The 23,264-nt window shown below is 47.1% G+C and overlaps 1 long non-coding RNA gene across 1 annotated transcript in view; it reads right to left on the reverse strand.

Moving 5' to 3' along the window:
* Positions 1–1,206: 1,206 nt before the first annotated feature.
* LOC125623506 (uncharacterized) overlaps positions 1,207–23,264 on the reverse strand; it is a 28,956-nt gene continuing 6,898 nt past the window's right edge. Inside the window, exon 2 of the long non-coding RNA XR_007353029.2 lies at positions 1,207–2,798. This is a non-coding gene — a long non-coding RNA (uncharacterized LOC125623506). The remainder of the gene's footprint in view (positions 2,799–23,264) is intronic.

The raw sequence follows: 23,264 nt of genomic DNA on the forward strand, positions 1-23,264 counted from the left end.
GCTTTGGGTGAGCATCTGTATTTTGGTATGTGCCAATATGGATCTCTATGGATAGCTATTAGAGCAAAAGCTGGTAGCAACCTCTTACAGAACACTTTCCATTATAAAAGATTATTACAACCTTTATTTGAGAAGCTCTAAGCTTGGCCTTGGCAGGAAGTAATTTGGTTGTACAGTTGTCCAGTGGTATGCAACACAGCAGTAGCGTTCCTCTCAAGCTCTCTTCTTCATATCTCAGGATGTCTTGAACCTGTCTCTTGTAGTTACCTCCCTATATTAGTTCATTTGAGATCTAGGATCTGATTCTCCACTTCCTCACACCTTACGTTAGCATTTGGACCAGTGCCTAGTGAATGCAAAATGCTCGCATTCTGGACTGACACTCACTGTGCTGTTCTGGCAGCTTTTAAACCCATTGTGCACAGGTGTAAATGAGGACAAAGGTGCAAGACCAGCCCTTAGTTCTAAGTAGTTGCCTGGGGCTGTGAAGATGTGATTGTGAAGAGATCACAAGTCAGTGAGCTACTATTCACTCAAAAAGCTACAACCCAGTGAAATTACCTGGATAGTTTTGCAGATTTCAAACATCAAAGGCTTTTATACTCTTGTCTCTTCTATCTCTCTAGGTATTTATTTGGCTTCCCTCTCCAGAGGAGCTGAGCACCTCACAATCACTAATGGATTTTGCTGTGTTTGTTTTGTTTCTTGCACCCCAAAGAAGTTCTGCCCAGAGATTAAACTTCTCCTTTCTGGGAAGCTGTTTGATCAGTATAAAAACATTTTAAAACCTGCATTTTTATGAAGTTTGTATTAGTTGCAGAGTCTGAGAGATGGGCACTAAATAGAATATTGGTCAACAAAGGTATCTATTTTTAAAAAAACCAGGTTGACTCTGATTAAATGCAAATACTGAATTAAGCTTCCTTTCCTCCTGAATCCAAGGTATCCTTCCCCAAGGCAATACCTTCAGGACTGACCCCTCGTCTTCTCTCCATTGCAGCTTCCCTCCCATCCTATGTAACAACAAGACCTGACTAGGAAACAGAAGGGGAAAACTCACATTCTAGGGCAATAAACAAGCCTATGTGCTCGTATTCCCTATAAACACTATCTCAGCTAACCTCCCCAATGCTGTTCGTACACTGAGAGAGGGAAATAAACAGCCAGCCACAGAAACAGACTTTTGCCAACTGCAAAGAGATTAAATTGGCAGAAAAAGAAATTTTATTTTCCAGTTTCACAGCAGGTTTTACCAACAATGGAAACTATGAAAATGACTCGCTCGGAAATGTCTAAGCTTTGTTTCTGGAATGTGCCCATTGTCCATGGTACAAGCAGAGATGCCACATGGGGTCAGTGCTCTGGGCGTACATGGCATCGGGAGCAGCGTCTTCCATCCAGTTTCCTCTCTGTTTGGAGAGGGGCGCTTTGCACAGAACCATAGTGTAGACAATGTATAAGCTGTTGAGAAAGGAGAAAATCACTTTGGGCTGAGAGCTTTGTCTGAACTTTGTCCTTTTCTCAAGCAAAGGAAAATATTATTTCACCCTTTAAAGAACCACACATAATAAGAGGCGAAATGTCAAGACCAATGTTGATATAAACCCCCAAGGAAAACAAACATCCATGTGGCTTCTCCAAAAGGTCTCACTCCTCACCCCTCTTCCCTAGTTTAAACAGATTTAGTAAGTGAGGAGGAATGGGAGGGAGGGGGGCTTCTCCAGGGGTCAATTCTAAAGGTCCCCTGTAAAGGCCCAGTCTGGTACATTGCCTTCAAGAGGATGCTCAGCACCTGGCGGGATTGATCCTTCTGGGATGGCGAAACCTCAGATTTTCACGATGAAAGCTCTGTGAATAAGACAAAGGCATCTTAGCCTCACACTGACAGGCCCCACACACATTTTCAGGCCCCTGTTTTCCAGTGTCATGTCATAGTGTATCCCTACGCCAGAGGGCTACAGAAAATGCCACGTACTGCTCAAGCAGATGATGCCACACTCGTCAGTACTTCAGAGAGGATTTCACTTGCCTGACCGCAGTAAAATGGCTTAAAATAGTACATCTGAGAACCATGTGGTCAGAAGAGCAAAAAGACACATTGAAAATGGAGATGTTACATTGTCTTCCGTAAAGTATTTGTTGGGTCTTTGGAAGAGTTGCATGGCGTATAGTCACACAAGTCTTGCTGACTTTGATCACTCCCCCATTGTCTTTCATATGAGACATACAGCTAAATCCTAGGCAACTCTGAAGAGATGGGGTGACGCATTTTTGTATAACAATATACCTGCATTAAGGGGCTGTATATACTATTTGCATGCCAACAAAAACAAGAAGCATATACCCGAGGTCCAGCTGGATCTGGAATAGTTAGCATGTGCCTGTGTCCATCGCCAAGAGGAGATGAACCCACAACAGGTGCTCTCGGCACAGTACCTCCTTCCTCCCCCTTTGGGGCAGGGCTGGGGCTGTCAGCAGCACAGTCCAGTCTCTCCCTGGGGGTAAGAACAGCAGTTGTGCCTGGCAATGCCTAGAACCCGGCCACTCCCCACCCGCGCACGTCCACACTGGGGACAGGCACAGTCGGCCAGACTGCCCCGTTATGTGTCTCGGCACTTCCTTATTTTCCTCTCCTCTTTCCCCCAGAGCTCTGCGCTCCTTGTGTTGGGGGACTGGGCTGGCTGTGCTTTGGACCACGGGTCAGACTGCAAAGTGTACGGTGGGCTTTACAAGACATGCATTTCTTTCTTGGTGGTGGAGCTGATCCGGGAGCACCCAGAGCTCTTTAGCAGGCAGCCCTGAAAAATAAAATCCCTGATTACTCTGCTTTGACTAGACAGCACAAATACAACAATTTCCACCAACAGGAACAATGATCACCACATTATGCAGCACAAAAGTACAAAAATGAATAATTAAAAAATACAAGCTGGCTCTGGGAGAGACCCTGTTATTATGTGCATCAGAAACAGAATAAATCACAAGTAATTCAGAAGCCACATTCCCAGGTTCACTCATAACCATCTTGGTATTCCGAGTCCCATTGGGAGCCATAAACGACACAGAGTCCACATTATAAAAATAAACATGAAGTTAAGTGGCAAGGATTCATTTACACCCAAAGGGGAAACACTTCACTGTTTACAGTATTGGTTTAATACAAACATAGCAAGTTTCACCTTCAAATACATCCCCAATTCTAGGGGAAGGGGATGCCTGTGGGAAGAGGGTGCTGGGTAACCCTATCTATTGTCAAAGCTGCAAGTCCCACCGAAGAGCATGTTGTCCTAGACAAGGTCCTGACCTGCTTGAGCTCTTGAAGAGCCACAGTCAAAGTAAAGGTAAAAGGCAAAAATGACAACGCCTGAAGCTGAAGTCCTTGCTCCATCTTAATTCAGTCCTTCCTCTTTCAGAACCAATGGGGCAGTCTCCCCAGTTCTCGAGATTTTATCACAAATCTCATGATACTTGGCATAAGTGGCTTGGCTTTACGAAAAGGCCTAGTTCCTGGAGGCAGGCGATGATGTGAGAATCTCAGCTTTCATTGCTTTAAGAAAGTAAGTTTCTAGCCCTGATGCTTTCAGAGAAAAGTGTGAACATGTGACACCCCAAAGGCTCAAAACGTAGAAGACAACTAAAAAGACCACAGATTTTATTGTTTAAAATCTCATGGTTTTTGGAGCCTATATTTAAGGGATTTGTCTGATTAAGGATTTCAGAATTTGGCCTCAAAGGATTGTACTGCCCAAGAGTGAATGGGCACAGACTTATATTTGACGTTCTCTTTTTCCCTTAGCAAAAATAAAACCAAAATGTCTCAAAGAAGCCCAGATCAACAGTCAAAGTGATTATCCCATAAGAGATATTATTAGATATTGCTAGTCAAAATGCAAAATGATTAACAGTGTGATTCATTTGGGGCAGGGAAGGGTGAATAGACCTTGGTTGCAAAATTGGATTCTTAGTAAAATGCAGGGCAGGCTCAGGGGTGATTGGCTGGGAACAGCGTCCCAGCACTCATGAAACCAAAACCGAGTGCAGCAGTTTACTCACCCTGAGACAGAGCCAACATGTCTTTCTCCAACCAAACACCCACTGACTTCAATCTCTTCAACTCAATGGGAGTTTTGCCTGAATGAAGGCTACAAGATTCATCCCCTGTACATGCTCTCTAGTATCCCTGTCTAAATCAAAATCTTAACTGCATCTTTATTCTGATTGCAGGCTCCGTTTCAGTTAGTTCTCTAAAGAAATGTTATTTGGTGGTGTCATGGGAGGATATTGCAGTGGCTCCAAAATACTTTTCACCAATAAGAAACGAGCATTTCACTGAAGCATGCTACCCTGTAATTCAGTTTGTTCTCAGGAAGCAAAAACTCCATGGGGGAACATGCCCAGGCAATGGTATGTTCCTTGGTATCAAAATTGTTTTAACCTCTGGAAAACGAGGGTTAAAATTAAAATCACTGGAACACATGGCACTTCCTGCATCTCTAGCATGAATCTTTAATTATGTATAATCACAGTGCAATCTGTTGTAATATCAATAGATGGAGCTAGGTGAGAAAGGCAAGGTGTGGAGGGAATTGTTTTTCCCATGATGCAGATTTAACTCTTGATTTGACCTGATTAAGGACAGATCCCCGATTTAGCTCCTGAGGCTTTGAAAATAACAGAAGGAAATAGTGATATGCAGCCCTGCTGGAATTGGACCCAGTGGGAAAACAATGACAGTTAATCTCATGGAAAAGTCAAGAGTTGGAGCCAGTTCAGACTTCTGAGCAAACTAGGAGCAGAGGGATTGGGCGCCGGGGAGGGGAGGTATGTCGAGCAGACAGCAACAGGGAAAGAAGGCCTCAACACTGAACCTTCAGCTCCCTCCCCCGGACCCCAGGATAATTCCTGGAGGGACATGATTTTGTCCTTGGCAGCACAATCAGGATGTGCCCTTTGATAGGACAGCCTCGTATAATGCATCAGGGACTGGTGATATTGGTGCTATCACTCATGATCAAAATGCATCACTGGTAATAATGCCATTTAAGCTCTATGGCTTTAATTTGCAAACTTTGCTAAGTATCTATCCATGCCCTACAAACTGAGAATGATGGGCACTAAAGCAGCAATGATAACAAATAATTAATTGATATTTACTATAGTGGCTATTATTTATTTGTTGAGAAATGACAGTGTGCTCAGCACCGAACAAAACACGTTTTCTGTCCCAAAGACCCTACAATCTTGGGACCTTATCCTGAAAATACTGGCTCTGCTCACATGGGTAAGGTTGTTCACATGCATACACATTTGCAGGATTGTACACGTATACAATTTCTGTGCATAGCATTTAACAGGGATATATATATATATATATATGTGTGTGTGTGTGTTTATGCCATATTGTGTGATGTCTAGTAACTTGATTAGCCAGGTGTCTGTAATATAATTACACAGTAACTGCGATGGCTCTTATGCTATTATTTATTATTTATATTAAAGTAATGCCTAGGAGCTCTAGTTGTGGACCAGGGCCCCAGTGCGCTAGGTGCTGTACAAACACAGAACCAAAATACAGCCTAGAACCAAAGAGCTTACAGTCTAAGTACATGGGTTTACCCTTTTTTGCTATTTCTCTCTGTTTCAGTACATAGCCCAGTTTAGTAGGGTTATGGAGGGGAAACAAATATACTTGACAGCAAAACCAGGGAAAAAGAAAAGGAGGACTTGTGGCACCTTAGAGACAAACAAATTTATTTGAGCATAAGCATTCGTGAGCTACAGCTCACTTCACCGGATGCATTCAGAATCTCTTACTGAAATCTCTATGCATATACGAGAAAATAACCTCACATGATCCCAAGCGTCTTCCTCTGTGTGTTTGGTTTGGGGCTGTGACACACATGAAACACGTCAGTGTCACTCCCCTGGCGCTTGGGATTTTGAGAGCAAAACTGTGGACCTTGGGAGTTCTGCCACCCAAGTTCCACACAAGCCACTTACGCCATTGGGGTACCAGCAAGGGTTCAAAGCAATTATGAAAGAAATCCAAATGCTCCAACTTCATGCCTCCTCTAATTAAATAAAGTATTAAAACAGAAATCAGGGGTCATATTCTTCAATCAGTTACACACATAAAAGGCTTTCAAGGCTGTGTGGAGAACAGAATTTGACTCGTTACGTGTTTCCCATTCTTTGCAGATTAATTGAAATGGGGTGGCAGCATAGATTGCTTCGCAGCAGAATAACTGAGCAAATGCAGCTCATTGTTTTGGTTTCACTCCAGTCTTGTCAGTTTCCTCTCTGCTGGAAGTAAGAGTTCTTTATTGGGACTAATGTTGTGATGCAAAAAGATTAAGAAATATCTGGTCACATACATATGCAAAAATCTGGGATGTATTTCAGTTCTCTAAAAATATCCATAGGGCAAATAAGGAAGAGACAGAGAGCTTCCAGTTTTCAAAAAACAAACAAACAAAACCCACTTTTTCACAATCTATAACCACAAACCAGTTATGCCTTCAACCCTAAAATGTAGCATTCAATAAAAACTCCTGGCAAACAAAATAGTAGTTTACAGTTGTAGTTATCTAAATGTTCTATACTTAACATTTTAAATACTAAATTCTCATAAACACTGTTGTGAGGTTGATTTGATTCCAACTCTATTGTTGTTATTATTACTCAAAATAAATTTGATTTTTAAATTTATTCCCTTTGTTATTTGGTTGTTTAATTTAATTTTGATTTGTTTTAAAAGATAAACATAAAAGGCACATTCATTCTATACAGCAGGCTTTGGCCAAAACAAATGCACATCAAATACGTTATTTAAACAAAAACTCATAAAGTTTTAACAAGACACCAAATAATTACAGGATAGGGCTAAAGTCCAACTCTGTCTGGAGTCCAAAGGTTTGACGTAGATTTAAGATCGAGATCAAATAGAATGTGCATTGGCATCATAATATCACCAAGTCCCCGACCCTCAGTGATGCACTCACTTTCCCAAGGCCAATCCATTTTAATGCACTTGTAGATTTATACCCAATCACATCAAATGCTCTGCCATCGACTATTCTAAAGGTTCTAATACAGGTTTTATGATCAAAATTTGGTCTCTTTGTTCTTCCAACATACATTTTAACACAGGGGCAAAGTAACTAAATGAATTAAGATGCATTTTTAAACATAAGCATAGCTTTCTGTCAAATATAGAAGAAATTTTCTCTCTCGTTATTTGTAAATGGATTCTACCCCTTTAATTAAATCTGCCCAAAGGTTATGGCAAGCAGTTTAGATCCCAGATTTGATCTGTCTGTAAAGAGCTCTAATCTGAGCCCGAATGGTGTCTGGATTTCAGCCATCTATCTGTGTCTTCATCATTTAAGACCCATTTCCCATTGGCTAGGTGGTCTTGGCGTCCAGCAGTGAAGCTTCTGATATCACACATTTTCTCGTCTCTACCAACCAGATGTGCTGCTTTTCTCTGATGATAACTTTAGTCCTACAGGCTGTTTAGCAACATTCAAGAGTGCCAATGCAGATGGAGGATTAGCAGACTAAGAAACAGGGACCCCGTCTTGGAACTCAGAGCCTCTGTGGCCCTGGATGAGTGGATGAGTATAACCATTGGATCAAGTTATACCTTCCTCTGCTAGACTGAATGGCCCATTATTAAATATTTGTTCCCCATATAGACACTTATAGCCTGTAATCAAGTCACCCCTTCACCTTCTCTTTGTTAAGATAAATAGATTGTACTCTTTGAGTCTACAAGACATGTTTTCTAATTCTTTAATAATTCTCGTGGCTCTTCTCTGAACCCTCTCCAATGTAAAAACATCCCTCTTGAACAGCGGCACCAGAAATGGACACAGGATTCCAGCAGCTGTTGTGCCGATGTCAAATACAGAGGTAAAACAACCTCTCTGTTCCTACCTGAGATTCCCCTGTTCAGGCATCCCAGGATCGCATTAGATCTTTTGGCCACAGTGTCACTTATGCTTCAATATGTCTGTTAGTCTATAAGGTGCCACAGGACTCTTTGCCGCTTTTACAGTGTCACACGGGGAGCTCATGTTCAGCAGATTATCCGAGACCCCCAAATCTTTTTTGCAAAGTCCCTGCTTCCCAGGAGAGAGTCCCCCATCCACTAAGTATAGTCTACATTCTTTGTTCCCAGATGTATACATCTACATTTAGCCATATTAAAATGCATATTGTTTGTTTGTGACTAGTTTACCAAGTGATGCAGCTGCTCTGAATCAATGACCTGTCCTCTTCATTATTTACCACTCTCCCAATTTCTGTGTTGTTTGCTTTGCTTTTGATTTGATAAAGATGTTAAATAGTGTAGGGCCAAGAACCATTCCCTCTAGAACCTGATTGGAAACAGACCTGCACGATGAAGATTTCGCATTTACAGTTACATTCTGAGACCTATCAGTTAGCCAGTTTTTAATCCATTTAATATCTGACATGTTAATTTTTAGCTCTATAGTTTTTAATCAAAATTTCATGTACCAAGTCAAACACCTTTCGGAAGCCTAAGTATATTAGGTCAACACTATTAACTTTATCAGCCAAACTTGTAATCTCATTAAAAAAGATATCAAGTTAGTTTGATAGGATCTATTTTGCATTACCCCATGTTTATTTGTATTAATTACAATACCCTCCTTTAGTTCATTAGTAATCAAGGCCTGTGTCAGTCACTCCATTATCTTTCTCAAGATTGATGTCAGGCTGAAAGGCCTATAATTACCCAGGTTACCCCATTTACCCTTTTAAAAACTGGCACAACTTTAGCTTTCTTCCAGTCTTCTAGAACTTCCCTAGTGCTCCAAGACTTACTGAAAATCATTATTAATGGTACATTGAACTCCTCGGCCAGCTCTTCTAAAACTCTTGGATGCAAGTTATCTGGATCTGTTTATTTTTAAATTTCTGTCTTTAGTAGCTTCTGTTTAACATCTTTCAGAGATACGAGTGGAAAGAGTATTATCATCACCATATAATGAGACTGTATCATCTGTTTTCCCCCAAATATAGAACAGAAATACGAGTGGAAAGAGTATTATCATCACCATATAATGAGACTGTATCATCTGTTTTCCCCCAAATATAGAACAGAAATACGAGTGGAAAGAGTATTATCATCACCATATAATGAGACTGTATCATCTGTTTTCCCCCAAATATATAACATAAATACTTATTGAACACCTCTGCCTTTTCTGCATTATTATTGACAATTCTACCATTTCCAATTCTACCACACCATTGTCAGGATTCTTATTCTTCCTGATATATTAAAAAAACTCCTTCTTACTATCCCCTTATATGCTGGCCATTCATTTATATATACACAAGGTATAAACAAGCTATATATATGTATATAAGGTCTGTCAATTAATCACAGTTAACTCAAAAAAATTAATCACAATTAAAAAAACTGTGATTAATCACAGTTTTAATCACACTGTTAAACAACAGAATACCAATTGAAATTTATTAGATATTTTGGATGTTTTTCTACCATTTCATATATATTGTATTCTGTATATATTATTTTTATTACAAACATTTGCACTGTAAAAATGATAAATAAAATAAATAGTGTTTTCCAATTCACTTCATACAAGTATCGTAGTGCAATATCTTTGTTGTAAAAGTGCAACTTACAACAACTTCACCCAATTGCTAAGACAAACAAGTTTGTTTACATTTACAGGAGATAATACTGCCTACTTCTTATTTACAATGTCACCAGAAAGTGAGAACAGACATTTGAATGGCACTTTTGTAGTTGGCATTGCAAGGTATTTACTTGCCAGATATGCTAAACATTCGTATGCCCCTTCATGCATCAGCCACCATTCCAGAGGACATGCTTCCATACTGATGACGCTCATTAAAAAAATAATGTGTTAATTACATTTGTGACTGAACTCCTTGGGGGGAAATTGTATGTCCCCTGCTCTGTTTTACCCACCTTCTGCCATATACTTCATGTTAGAGCAGTCTCGGATGATGACGCAGCACATGTTGTTCATTTTAAGAACACTTTCACTTTAGATTTCACAAAACACAAAGTAGGTACCAATGTGAGATTTCTAAAGATAACTACAGCACTCGACCCAAGGTTTAAGAATCTGAAGTGCCTTCCAAAATCTGATCGGGATGGGGTGTGGAGCATGCTTTCAGAAGTCTTAAAAGAGCAACACTCTGATGTGGAAACTACAGAACCCGAACCACCAAAAAAGAAAATCAACTTTCTGCTGGTGGCATCTGACTCAGATAATGAAAATGAACATGCGTCAGTCCGCACTGTTTTGGATTGTTGTCGAGCAGAACCCATCATCAGCATGGACGCATGTCCTGTGGAATGGTAGATGAAGCATAAAGGGACATATGAATCTTTAGAGCATCTGGCACATAAATATCTTGCAACACCAGCTACAACAGTGCCATGCGAATTCCTGTTCTCACTTTCTGGTGACATTGTAAATAAGAAGCAGGCAGCATTATCTCCTGAAAATGTAACCAAACTTGTTTGTCTGAGCAATTGGCTGAACAAGAAGTAGGACTGAGTGAACTTGCAAGCTCTAAAGTTTTACATTGTTTTATTTTTGAATGCAGGGTTTTTTTACATAATTCTACATTTGTAAGTTCAACTTGCATGATAAAGAGATTTCACTACAGTACCTGTATTAGGTGACTTCAAAAATACTATTTCTTTTGTTTTTTTACAGTGCAAATACTTGTAATCAAATATAAATATAAAGTGAGCACTGTACACTTTGTATTCTGTGTTGTAATTGAAATAAATATATTTGAAAATGTAGAAAACATCCAAAATATTTAAATAAATGATATTCTATTACTAACAGTGTGATTAATCACAATTAATGTTTTAATCGCTTGACAGCCTATATGTGTGTGTGTGTGTGTGTGTGTGTGTGTGCACCTTCACTTCCGCTGTAAGCCAGGTTGGTTTTTTTAACCAGCACAGCCTTTTTCCTCTTCTTGCTGGTGGCTGGACAAGGTTAGGTCATTGACAAGTGTGAAGCTGGTACTGCAATGCCAGGTTTCCACCTACAGTAATATAAGTTATCAAGTTACCAACTTTTACAGCGTTATCACGAATCTCATGATATTTTGGTGTTTTTCTTAAAGCTCCAGCTCCTGAAGGCATATTAATGCCTGAGAAGCTCAACTTTCAGTTTTTAATAAGAAAGAAATTTCTAGCCCTCCTAGTTGCAGAGAAAAGTTCAAAACCATGACCTAAGTGCACCCCCAACACCTAAAAAGTCAGAAGAAAACTATAAAGAATCCCAAATTTACTGTTAAGCTTTCATGATTTTTTAACCAATCTCATGATATTTTGGGGGAAGACTCATTAACATTTAACACTTGGAGTTGGCAACAGAGAATTTCATAGAACTTTTGCGATTTAAATCAAAGCAGGCCCTGCCTTTTAAGTGTCCCCGTCTCCACCTGCTGGCAAAGTGAAGCTAATCTATTGGCCTTGGCTGGAATAAGAGAATTTAGAAAAACCAAGTTTCCTCTGGGGTACTTGTCCTCCAAATTCAGGGCCCGCCCTTGTGTTACGTGCACACGCTATGTCCCCACTAGGCACTCTGGGTGCACAGGGAATGCAGCACTGCACCCAGCACTGTATTTATTGGCTGATGCTCCCTTTGAAAACGGTTTATTTTTACCTTACTGAAATCGCTGTAGTAATACAGACTTTTTTAAAAAAATTGACTCCTCTATCATTTTAAAATATATAAACAATGTTTAAATTGTTTTCCCTGGGCACTGGCAGGATTAGAACTGCAATTCCAGAGGTGAAAGGCCTGTAATTAATCCAGTGTGCCAATCAAATCCCATCAGTTAAACATATTTCATTAATATTTGTTTTTTTAATGTTAAGCCACATTATAAACATTTGAATAGTTCACATCTGTCTCTCATTGAACAATTGCAATTGAAATTAAAACTCTGGTTTTTCCAAGGTAATTGTATTTCAGAAATGCACATTCTTGCCAGTGGATGAACATTTTCCGCCATATATCTCTAAAACTGCAGAAGACTCCTCTCAACAAGAAATTAAATAGCACATCATGTGTCCTTCGCCTGATGGGATAGAGTAAAACACTGTTCTAAGACTCCCCTTGGGACTGAGGATGCCTCCAAAGAGAGATTGTGAATGTAAAATTACAAGGAGGGTGTTTGTCTGTCTGTTCCAAGGTAATGAATCCAGATGAATTGTACGTTATTTATACTGCTTGCAAATATTCAGAAACTCTTTTGATTTTTCCTTAAATCAACAGTGGCTATCGTGGCAAGGGGAATGCTGCTGAATTAAACAAGGTAGCACAACAGTTACGTAGCATTTTCCTTTTTTCCCTTTGAAATGTAAATATACAAAATTTGACAGAGGTTTCTTCAGCTCTGTATCCCTTCCTAATTTTAACAGCAACATTTTGATATTTTATTGGTAAAATATTTCAATAATTAAGCACCATCTTTACTGAGCCTTTTAGGTACCAGCCACTGCTTGCCAAAAAGGCCAAGAGAAAGAATTCCAACATCAACACAAAAAAGAACTACAAATCGGGTTCTATCCAATGTCCAAATGTAGCTAGAGCTCAAATACCTGAGACCTTGGCTTTCCATGTGCCAGCTATGAAACAGTTCCACACTAGCCTTATTGGGTTTTGGCTAGAAATGACTAAACCCTAATATACACACGGTCATAAATTCTGTGTGACCCATAATCCTATTTACTCTACTGCTTTCACTGCTCTAGACAACAGACTATGAGATCTCCCTGCACAGTAAACTTCTGGAATCCTGTCATGTAAAGAAAACACAAATCACTATAAACTCATAGACATAAGCTTACCCTACATTGCTGTCAGGGAATATACTTATTTATGGAGCTCCATAAATGCACATCATGTTTTTATGTGTTTTCAGCACACATAAAGACCAAGTCCCTGCTTTGGGCCAACATACAGAGCAAAGAGTAAAGGTGTCATCTGTTCCGAAATCACCCTAGAAAGGGGCTGGAAGGAGGAGAGAGGGCTTATGAACATGGCTAGTGGGAGGGTGCTCCGAACATGGAGACTGCTGAAAGGCGATACAAAGCTGGAGCTGGGAGGAGCCCAAAGAGGCAGCACAAGCAGGCAGGGGAGAACAGTGCTCTTCGGAAGAGATATAAATGTATGAAAGCCCACCGGGCTGGGGGTTTTACTCTGACTTTCAAAAAGAGCATTATCTATAAATTGAAGCTGTTTCAAAGACTCCAAAGCCAGAAGAACATAAAAACAGAGTACTGGGTCTGACCAATGGTCCATCTAGCCCAGCATCCTGTCTCCGACAGTGGCCAGTACCAGATGCTTTGGAGAAAGTGAACAGAACAGGGTAGTTTCAAGTGACCAATCCCCTGTTATCCAGCCCAGCTTCCAGCAGTTGGGGGTTTAGGGACCCCAAGAACATGGCGTTGCATCCCTGCTCATCTGGCTAATAGCCATTGATGGACCTATTGTCCAGAAGGGACCAGTGTGACCATCTTGTCTGAACTCCTATATAACACAGGCCACAGACATTTCCACAATAATCCCTAGAGCAGATCCTTTAGAAAAGCATCCACTCAATCTAAAAATTGTCAGTGATGGAGAATCCACCATGACTGCTAGTAAATTGCTCCAATGATTAATTACCCCCACTGTCACAAAGTTATGCCCTATTTCCAGTCTGAATTTGTCTAGCTTCATCTTCCAACTATTGGATTATGTAATACCTTCCCCTGCTAGATTGAAGAGCCCATTATTAAATACTTACAGGACCCAGGAGCATGGAAATATTTCTAGCTACCTGAGAAGGTGCCAAGTTTGGTAAAGTATGTTACTGGGAAGACTAGATGGGGACTGGCAAAAGATCATGGATCATCAACCATCTGGCCCTGATTTGGGAAAATACTTTGGCATGGGCTTAAGTGCTTCTCTATTAGCAAATCATTTAAACATAGGCTTAAGTGATTTGCTGAACAGGTATGCTTTCCTGAATGGACAACTATAAGAGAACAGCTCTATGAAGGAAGAAACCCTGCCCCATATGCAATAACTGAATTCTCTGGAAAACTAGACACCCTAGAAGTGCAGGTTGACATCAGGTGATCTATTACAGCCAAAATTAGTATTGTAAATGCCTGTACTTACAAAGTTACATTCAAGACCTGAGAGAGCTGATTTTTAAAAGGCAGATTCTGCTTGTGCAACCCAGTTGCATGCAGATTTTTACTTTCTCATCTATGTACATAGGTGACAGACTTTTCCTGCACATTTGGACAAGTTTGCTATCATCTGTGCAGACAAGTGAAATTGTTGTCACCTATGCTGGTAGGTGATATTGCTCACCAGGTGGTGTGAACCTGGCTGGTCTGAGAGCCCATCAAAAACAGACTGCAGGGGCTCTTCTAGAAATGTGTAGGGTTCTGTCTGATGCTTTCAATCCCCTTGCCCACAGAATGATTTGATGCACCACAGGGGTCCTAAATGGGGCTGCTGATTCAATTGTGCACCTTTATCAAATGGCCTCAATTTGCATAGATTCCACTCCCCACCTCACCCCCCTTTTCTAGACCCATTAAAGTAAACATTGCAGGAAATGTCCTTGGGAACTACCGTGCCTAAGTGCCATGAGAAAGCGGCTCAAATAAATCGGTTAGTCTCTAAGGTGCCAAAAGTCCTCCCTTTCTTTTTGCGAATACAGACTCACAGGGCTGCTCCTCTGAAACCGGTTTACAGTGCTGCCCTCCCCCCCCCCCCCCCATGTCCTGCTATTGCAGGTGTTAGGGGTCTCCATGGAGACCCAGTATGGACCACAGCTTCAGCGAGGGCCGGAGTCTGAATGTCACCGCTCTGGAGAGCACACAGCAGAGCCCAGATCTGATTTCATTCAGACCAAAGGGAGGTGCTGAAATAATTAGAGATGAGTCAAACTAATTTGAGTTAAGAAGTGTCAGCTAGGCTAATCTGTCATTGCCCAGATGAGGCTGAAACGGAAAGCATTCTTGCTCCTGATAACCTTTGAGCCCCTGAGCTCAGAATTCTTTCCGGAAGAGCCAGGATTGCTCTGCAACCAGGTGCCCCCACAGTAGCATTTACATAAATTTAGTTCTGTTCAAAGGTGACTAGCAATAGCCTTGGAGATACTGATGGTGAATGAGAACGGCTGAGTTCTCTACTCAGGCCAGTGGGTGTCTACAGTGGGATAGGACCATGTGCGACACCAAATAATTAGGAGCCAAATAAAGCATGGATCTGGTGTTCAGGGATCAAAGCCCTTCGGCCCCATAAAGAACTCCTGGGGTTGAGCCACCGAGTCTGGTCTTGCCAGCATCCAGCAGGCAAGATAAAACACTGACACATGAGACGGCAGCGGAAAAGAAAAGCCTCCAAAACAAAACACATTTTCTTTCTTAGAATGGCCAGAGGCTTCGTGCGCATCTCTCCAGCGCTGGGAAGGCATTAGGTGAGATCAGGACAGGGTGTTGGATCACATCATACAAGGACCCTCCATGGCAAACTGTCAGGCAGTCTGTGTGTTAGGAAATTTGGACAGGAAACCTATGATCAAAATGGAACTGACCCTCCGGGAGGGAGAGGACTGTGAAGGGGCCAAACGCAGGATGGGGGGGGGGGGGGCGGGGTGAAATGAACCCTCACCACCACAACATGTCCCTGAGGCCTTTGACAGGCCAAAGTTTCAGTCCTACTGGTTCCTTTTCTCGCTCTTGGTGGTGTCAGACTCTTTAGCCCTGGTTTGCATGAACATTATGTCACCTTCTGTGCTGCATGTAAGCGCCTCAGTGTTTCCCCTCTCTAGGCTGCAGGCGCTTAGTCCTGAAGCGAATACTTCCACTTCTGCATTCTTTAATGGCAGCGCAATAAGGACTAATGCAAAGCAGAACGGAGCTGCTCTGCTCTGCTCTGCAGGTCCACAGCTCTCTCGCTCGCTCTCATATGTATAATTATATAGAGACTCCTGATATTTCTCGCCATTTGCTTTTCCCATTCTACATGATCGTTTCCCATTTGCATGCAGGATCAGAGAGCGCGGGGCAGGACCGAACACACGGTGTGATTCTTCACTCCCGCGCTTGCCGGCCAGCCGTCTCTTGTGGGCTATTCCCGGCACCTGATGCCCGTGACGCGCCTGCCCCAGACCGCCCGCACCAGCCTGGCTAGTAGCCTGGATCTCGCCGTGGCCACCGTGAGACGGGTCTTGGGAGCCAGGGGGCTGCTGCAGTTAGCCCAGTGCAGCCCAGGTCAGTCTCCCTGAGGGCAGCCGAGTTTGGCCAGTGGCTGCAGCAACATGGCGATGCCACACGCGGGGAGAGGGCGGGCGCATACCCGGCCCGACTCCCGAGGGAGCTGGGCAGGCCTCTGGCTGCGGCTAGCCCAGGGCCATGCAGAGCAGGGACTCGCCCCAGCCCCGTGGGCCGTCCCGAGAGGCTGGAGCCAGGCCCGGGAGAGGGGAAAGCCCAGTCGTGCGCCCCTGACTCCAGTGACCCCCGGCCCGACACCCCCCGGGCCGCGCCCCGGCCGGGACCGCTCCGTGGCCAAGCGGGCCGGCCGGGGCTGCCACCCCACCCGCCATAGCGAGGGCCCGCGGTGCGCCCTGCCCGGGCAGCCGCCTCCCGCGTCTCCAGCCCCGGCCTGCGGCCGCCGGGGAAAGGCGCAGCGCCCATCCGGGCCGTGCGATGGGCAGGGCGCGGCGAGCTCCCCAGCCCGCCGGGCTCTCTGTCCCCCAACGAGAGACCCCCGGCGTCCCGAGCGGGGCAGGCCCTGGTCGCCCGCCTCCCGCCCGGCGTCTCCTGGCAGCCGCCCGCTGGAAAGGAGCCGGGCGGCCCGAGCTGCCCAGGGCGGGGCAGGCGGCGGCCAGCTCCGGCCGAGCTCCCGCCTGCAGAGGCGCGGAGAGGTGTGAAACGCCGCCCGGAGACCGCGGAGCTCGCCCGGCCGGCCCCTGGGCTCGTGTCCGCGCCTGAGGCTCGGACCACGCCGGCTGCGCTTAAGGGTAAAACGCCGGAGACAAGGCCCGTCCCGCCGCTCCGCGAGGCGTTCCCCCGCAGGGAGACGCGGCAAAGGAGGTGCAAACCCGTCGCCTCGACTGAAACCCAACCAACCCGTCTGGGCCCCGGGACCGGGCTCGCGGCGCTCGCCTGGCTGAGGGCTGCTGGCTCCTGGGTCGGGGTTTCACTGCGGCCCGCCCTGTGAAGCGGAAAGCGGCGCCCACCGATTTGTGTTTCACAGAAACAATTTACTGGGAGCGGGATTTAAATGAGCAAATCTCAAGGGATCAGAAAACCCCTTAGACAGGAGCCTGTGAGCCCATCCCACGCCAGGTCCGCTCCCCCGAGACCCCGGCATCCACAGGCCTGGCTCCAGCTGTTCCGGGCTGGCCTGGGAAATAGGACAAACCCGTCTGTCCTGCTTCCAGACCCACGGCCCCTGACGGCGCGGAGGGAAGAGACAATAATTAAAACTTCCGAAGAAGAAGTTGGTGCTCCCCTCTCCAAGCTGGGATAAAAACCCTCCAGATTCAAAGCACGGAGGGGGCGAGGGGGTTTATTTTAAAACGAGCCGCTAAAAGAGCCTGGGGAAAAACCATTATTTTGATTGTGAAGGTATTTCGCTGTATTCACGCCCATATCTCGTTTATTCTGCGGCTTCTATTAACAGTAACGAAACAAGCCCAGCGATGTCACTTTGTCACTCGCCTGCAAAAGGGAAACTAAACAAGAAGGCGCGTTTTGAACTCCCGAGAGGAGCAGGGAGTGCTCCTAAAAATTTTCTAAAATCTCCGCAGCCGTGCTGGGGGTTCAGGGTTTTACGCCGCGGAAGCGGACACACACACACACACACAACTGTCGGGAGTCGAGAGCCTGGTTGTAGCCCAAAAAGCAACCGGCGGGCTCAGTTTCTAGACTATGGAGCGCGCTGCTAATAGCGAGATTTCAGCTTGTAACAAAAATCTAAAGGAACAATAACGATAAATAAATAAGAATGAACCCGAGGGACCTGAGACATCAACACACCCAAAATCTTCCTCGCGCGGATCACCCCGGCTGTTGCATTTCTGTCTAAAAGCAAACCCGACAAGAGGGATCTTTCCAAAACGCGGGCGCCAGTTGTTTTCTTTTAGCTCCAGGAAGGAAAGGGGGACACATGGTTTTCCTCTGAGTTGCAACAGGCCCGGACTGCGGAGAGCCGTCCGAAGAATTAGCCCCAAACACCAACACGCGCAAGATTTGGCTTCTTAAGGTGCGATTCGAATTGTTCTGTTTTGGTTTAAAACCTTTTCCTTTATTCTGACTCTTCCCGACAACGCAGCTTTGGGGCGGTAGTTGGTAGGGCTAAACCCACCGTCGGACTTCACGTGGCGGTGGATGGCTGCTAAGTAGCCCGACTCCGATCACGCTCATAAGGCTCGAAGAACTGGTGATAACTTCTCCGCCAAACGAATAGTTTGGCCCTGGATGGGCGGGCTCCCGTTCCTGGTCTGTGCGAGCTGCGCGCCTCTTTTCTCTTGTTTTCGCTGCCCGTAGCACGGACCCCTTGTGCCCTGGTTTGCTCCGCTTCGCTCGCCCCTGCTCCAGACACTATTTAGGGGAAGGGGAGCCGCCTGGCAGGCCGGGTGTGTTTCCTGTTGGTTCCCCATCACTGCGGCTGGGAAGAGACCCCCGCCCACCAGGGTCCTGTCTGCTCAGCCCTGGCCGCGGTGTGCCCCCAAGCCCTGGGCGCTCCGGCCAGGCTCGGTCCTTGTCCGGCTTAGGCGCGGGGTGGCTTCAGCAGGTGCGATGCCCGTGGCACGGCGCCGCTCGCCTTTGGCAATGAGGCAGAAGGACAGACCCAGCCAGGCCTCTCCTGCCAGGCGGCTCATGGCCCGCGCGGCACGGCCCGAGCTGGAAATGCAGCGGGGCGCTGTGCCAGGACGGCGAGACCCGCGCTACAGGTTGTCACCGACTCCCCCCTGGCTCCGGCTTGTGCCGGTGACCTGGGCATCGTCCCATCGAGCAGGCGGGTTCTCCCGGGCCCGCCTCGGGCCGGTCCTGGCCACCACGCACCTGTTCCTTTGGGAAAGCGGGAGGCTCCATTTCACCCTCTCCGCGTCGCCGCTCACACGGGGGATCTCCCTGTCGGGCGCTTGCGGGGCGACCGTGGCGGTCATGCCCCGGGAGGCCCTGCCGGCTCCTGCCGCTCGGCGCTCCGGCTACCCAGGCGCGCCACGGAGCAAAGCTCTCCCAGAGAAAGATGCGCCATAAAGGCCGTTTAAAAGCGTTACACGAACCAAGTAAATCTCCCGACAGCTCCGTTGTGAGAGGCTGGGCTGAGACGGAGCGCGGAGCTCTGCACATTCGATTGCTAATTATTGTCCTCGACTCTGCGCTTGTCGCCAAGGCCGCTGGGGTGAGTCGGACCCGCCAGCTCGAGGGGCGCGTTCGCCGGCCGACTCGCCGTGGGAATCAGGGGTGCCCGGCCTGTCGGCTCTGGCAGGGTGCGGAACAGCGGGGTCGCTGCGATTCCAGCTCCTGGTGAGAGTCTGCCAGGAGCTAAAGGCGCCGCAAGGCCGGGCAGAATTGTTCTCTTAACTCGCCTGTTTCACGTTAGATTAGAAGCGAACTTTTTTTTTTTTTACCACCGAGGCTTGAAAATAAAATAAAAACAAAGTAAAACAATTATCAGGAAACCTACAAATCTCTCTCCCGATAAAATAATTGATTCGCGTGCAAAGTTCTGAGCCTCTGCTGACAACTGACATTAGGCTAGTGGGGAAATGAACTGCAAGGGGCTGTAGTGGTCTGTGTGCCTTTGGGTCTCACATGTAAACGAAAACAACATGCAGTAATTGTTTTCCCTAACATCGGGGCTAAACGCGAAACGATTTTTCTTCGTGCCGGCTGCACTGGGCCAGCCGCGGGGCAGGGAGAGAATTCAGCGCCCGAAGTCACCCGCGGCGCCCAGCAGACACGCGCCTGCCCCAGGACGGTCCGGATCTCTAGCCAGGGGGAATGGGTCGTTTACACTGTAGTCGCCAAGTCTGGTGAGAATACTCGGGTCTCCCGCGCCCGATTAGTGCTTGTCTGGATCACGGCAGCGCCCAAAACCCGCGCAGTCATTGCTTTTAAAACTCGCAGCACAGTTGCCTCTGTGAAATATTCGTGCAGAAAGTGATCGATCGAGATGAAATGTGGGGCAAGGGAAAGAAAGGGGGAGCCTCCAGCTTTGGGTCATGCGTGAAATGAGCCCGGCGGGGCGCGCAGGCTACGCTCCTGTGGGAGACCGGTTAAGCTGAGCCGCCAGGTCTTATTCACGGGGCTCCACGGCCCACAACTCCCTCCCCATCCCCCTTCCTTCATCCCTACACCCCCTCCTCCCTAACCCCACCGCCATCCTCTCTCCCCCTAACCCCACCGCCATCCCCCTTCCCATCCCCCTTCCTTCATCCCTACACCCCCTCTCCCCCTAACCCCACCGCCATCCCCCTCCCCATCCCCCTTCCTTCATCCCTACACCCCCTCCTCCCTAACCCCACCGCCATCCCCTCTCCCCCTAACCCCACCGCCATCCCCCTTCCCATCCCCCTTCCTTCATCCCTACACCCCCTCCTCCCTAACCCCACCGCCATCCCCTCTCCCCCTAACCCCACCGCCATCCCCCTCCCCATCCCCCTTCCTTCATCCCTACACCCCCTCCTCCCTAACCCCACCGCCAGCCCCTCTCCCCCTAACCCCATCGCCAGCCCCCTTCCCATCCCCCTTCCTTCATCCCTACACACACACACCCTAACCCCACCGCCATCCCTTCTCCCCCAATTCTACCGCCATCCCCCTTCCCACCTCCTTCCTTCACCCCACACAGCCCTCCTCCATGACCCCACCCCCTCCCCACCATCCCCCCACCTCCGCCTCACCCCACACCCCATCCTCGTCCCACACCTGTGGGGCGGTGCAGCATATTTCAGTGCAGGGTCTCCACCGCCGGGGCTGGAGAGAGTGGAGGGTGGGATCTCCGCAGACTGGGGGGTGGAGGGGGGGAGAAGGGAGCCTGATCCGTGCTGGGCTGCCTGACCTGATGGGGCCGAAGAGGTAGAAAGGGGCCAGGAGCTAAAGTCAGGGAGGCAGAGCAGCTCTGCTGGAAGCGCCTCTCCCTGGGGAGAGCAGCGGGCCCCCCAGCTCGCCAGGCTCCAGGGCTGGTGCACTGAGAGAGCCCACTTCAACCACCTGCACTGCCCCCAGCGCTGCCCTCCGGCCGAGAGCGCCTGGATGTCTGGGGAGAAGGCAAAGGAGTGAGCACTCCTGAGGGAGACCGGCTGAGCTGAGGACCTAGCTAGAGCCACGCTGGGCATCTGCTGCAGATTTCTCGGCTGGGAGCTTTGCATTCTACCCTCTTCTAACAACTAGAGCATCCTTTGTATCTGGCCTGTTCAACCGTCTGCTGAGTTTCTGCTGGGGAGAGGTTCCAGAGTAGCAAAGCGGCCTTATTTCCTGCAAGTCAATGTCCTAGCTCCATGGCTCTCAACTTCTCCACGCCACTGCACCGCTTTCAAGGCTCTGATTTGTCTTGCGCACCCCAAGTTTCACCTCACTTAAAAAGACTTGCTAACAAAACCAGACATACACATACAAAAGTGTCACCACCGCACTGTTAGGGAGAAGTTGCTGACTCTCATTTTGTCTGTATGAAATTCTAGCTTGTCCTGACTTCGCTAGTGCTTTGTATGTGGCCTGTTGTAAAACTAGGCAAATCTCTAGATGAGCTGAGGTACCCCCTGGAAGACCTCTGCGTACCCCTGGTTGAGAACCAGGGTGCTAGCCTGTCCTTGCCTTGATTAATTAATTAGTCTGGAGGCAGAGCTGTGCAGAAGAGCCAGGTGAGGTAAATCGGAAGGAGGTAAAATGACCTCAGTGGTTGAGAGACAGAAAACAAAGAGTAGGAATAAATGATCGCTCTCATCATGGCAAAAGGCGAGCAGCCCTGGCGCCCGCAGTTCCCTCCTGGACCCTGCCTTGTTTGACAGGTTTATCAGTTAACTGGGAAAGAGGGTGAATAGTAAGGAGGCAAAACTGGCAGATTACACAGTTGAAGTAAAGTCAATTTCGCGGAGCTCTCACGGTGCTAGGTGAACGGGCAGCACAAGGGCGGGTGAGATTCAGTGCTGAGCGTGGAAATCAGTGCGCACGCTGGAGAGATTCATTGCAAGGAACCCTACAAGATTACGGGGTAATCACTCCGGAGCAGCACCTGGGTGCCACCGTGGAAGGCGCAATGCAAACCCCAGTTCCATGCTCAGCAGGGGCCGGAAAAGATCCGCCCAGTGTTGGGCGGTAGAAAGGCTGACTCAGAAAAGTAATGCGGAACAGGTGACACTCGCGTTGCACACCCTCCCCTGGGGCAGCGGTTTTTTGAGCGGTTACGGCTACCCCATCTCGAAATACACAGAGCAGAAACAGAAGGGTTGCAGGGCCTGGGGACAAACACTATTGCAGACCTGGGTTAGAAATGCATTAGGGGCCACTGACAAAAACAGGACTGCCTAGAGAGGGGAGAGCTAAGAGGGGACATAGCAGCGGGACAACAATACGTGGTCTAGGAAAGGCCGGGGCTCTGCTGCCCTTTTTCATAACGCAAGAACAAGGGGGAAGCCAATGGAAATAAGAAGGGATATTTTAAAAACTGATTGATGGAAGGGCTTTTTGAAACAATGCATAATTCGTTAGTCTGTGGAACTCCTTGCCACCACAAGCCATTGAAGCCCAGAGTTTAGAAGGATTTAGCAAAGAATTAGTCATGTCCGCGGCTAAGGAGAACCTCCAACGTTACATCAGACGGGATAACAAATATAGGGGCTATAAACTGTCATGCTTCGGGGCAAAAGGAGTAGCAGACGGAGCCTAAGGAGGAACCAGGCGTAGGAGATTCACTCTGTTCACGAAGGGGTGCTTGCCGCTGGAGGTAGGATTTGTCCAGCAGAGCAGTGGGTACCTGTTTTCCTAGGAGAGCTCGGTTGTGAGGCGTGCGCCCTTCTGGTGATGCCCTCTGGGCTGGGGCATGCCCAGACCACAAGCGCGGGAGGTCGCTGGTGTCCGGCTGCCCCCGGGGAGGCGAAGGGGCCAAGCCAAGCACCGCCGCGCTCTCTGTGCGCACCGGCCTCGTCGCTAGTCTGAGCCTGCCCGCGCTGCCCGCAGA

The sequence above is a fragment of the Caretta caretta genome, chromosome 16 (genome assembly GCF_965140235.1).
Source record: "Caretta caretta isolate rCarCar2 chromosome 16, rCarCar1.hap1, whole genome shotgun sequence".
Lineage (NCBI taxonomy): Eukaryota > Metazoa > Chordata > Testudines > Cheloniidae > Caretta > Caretta caretta.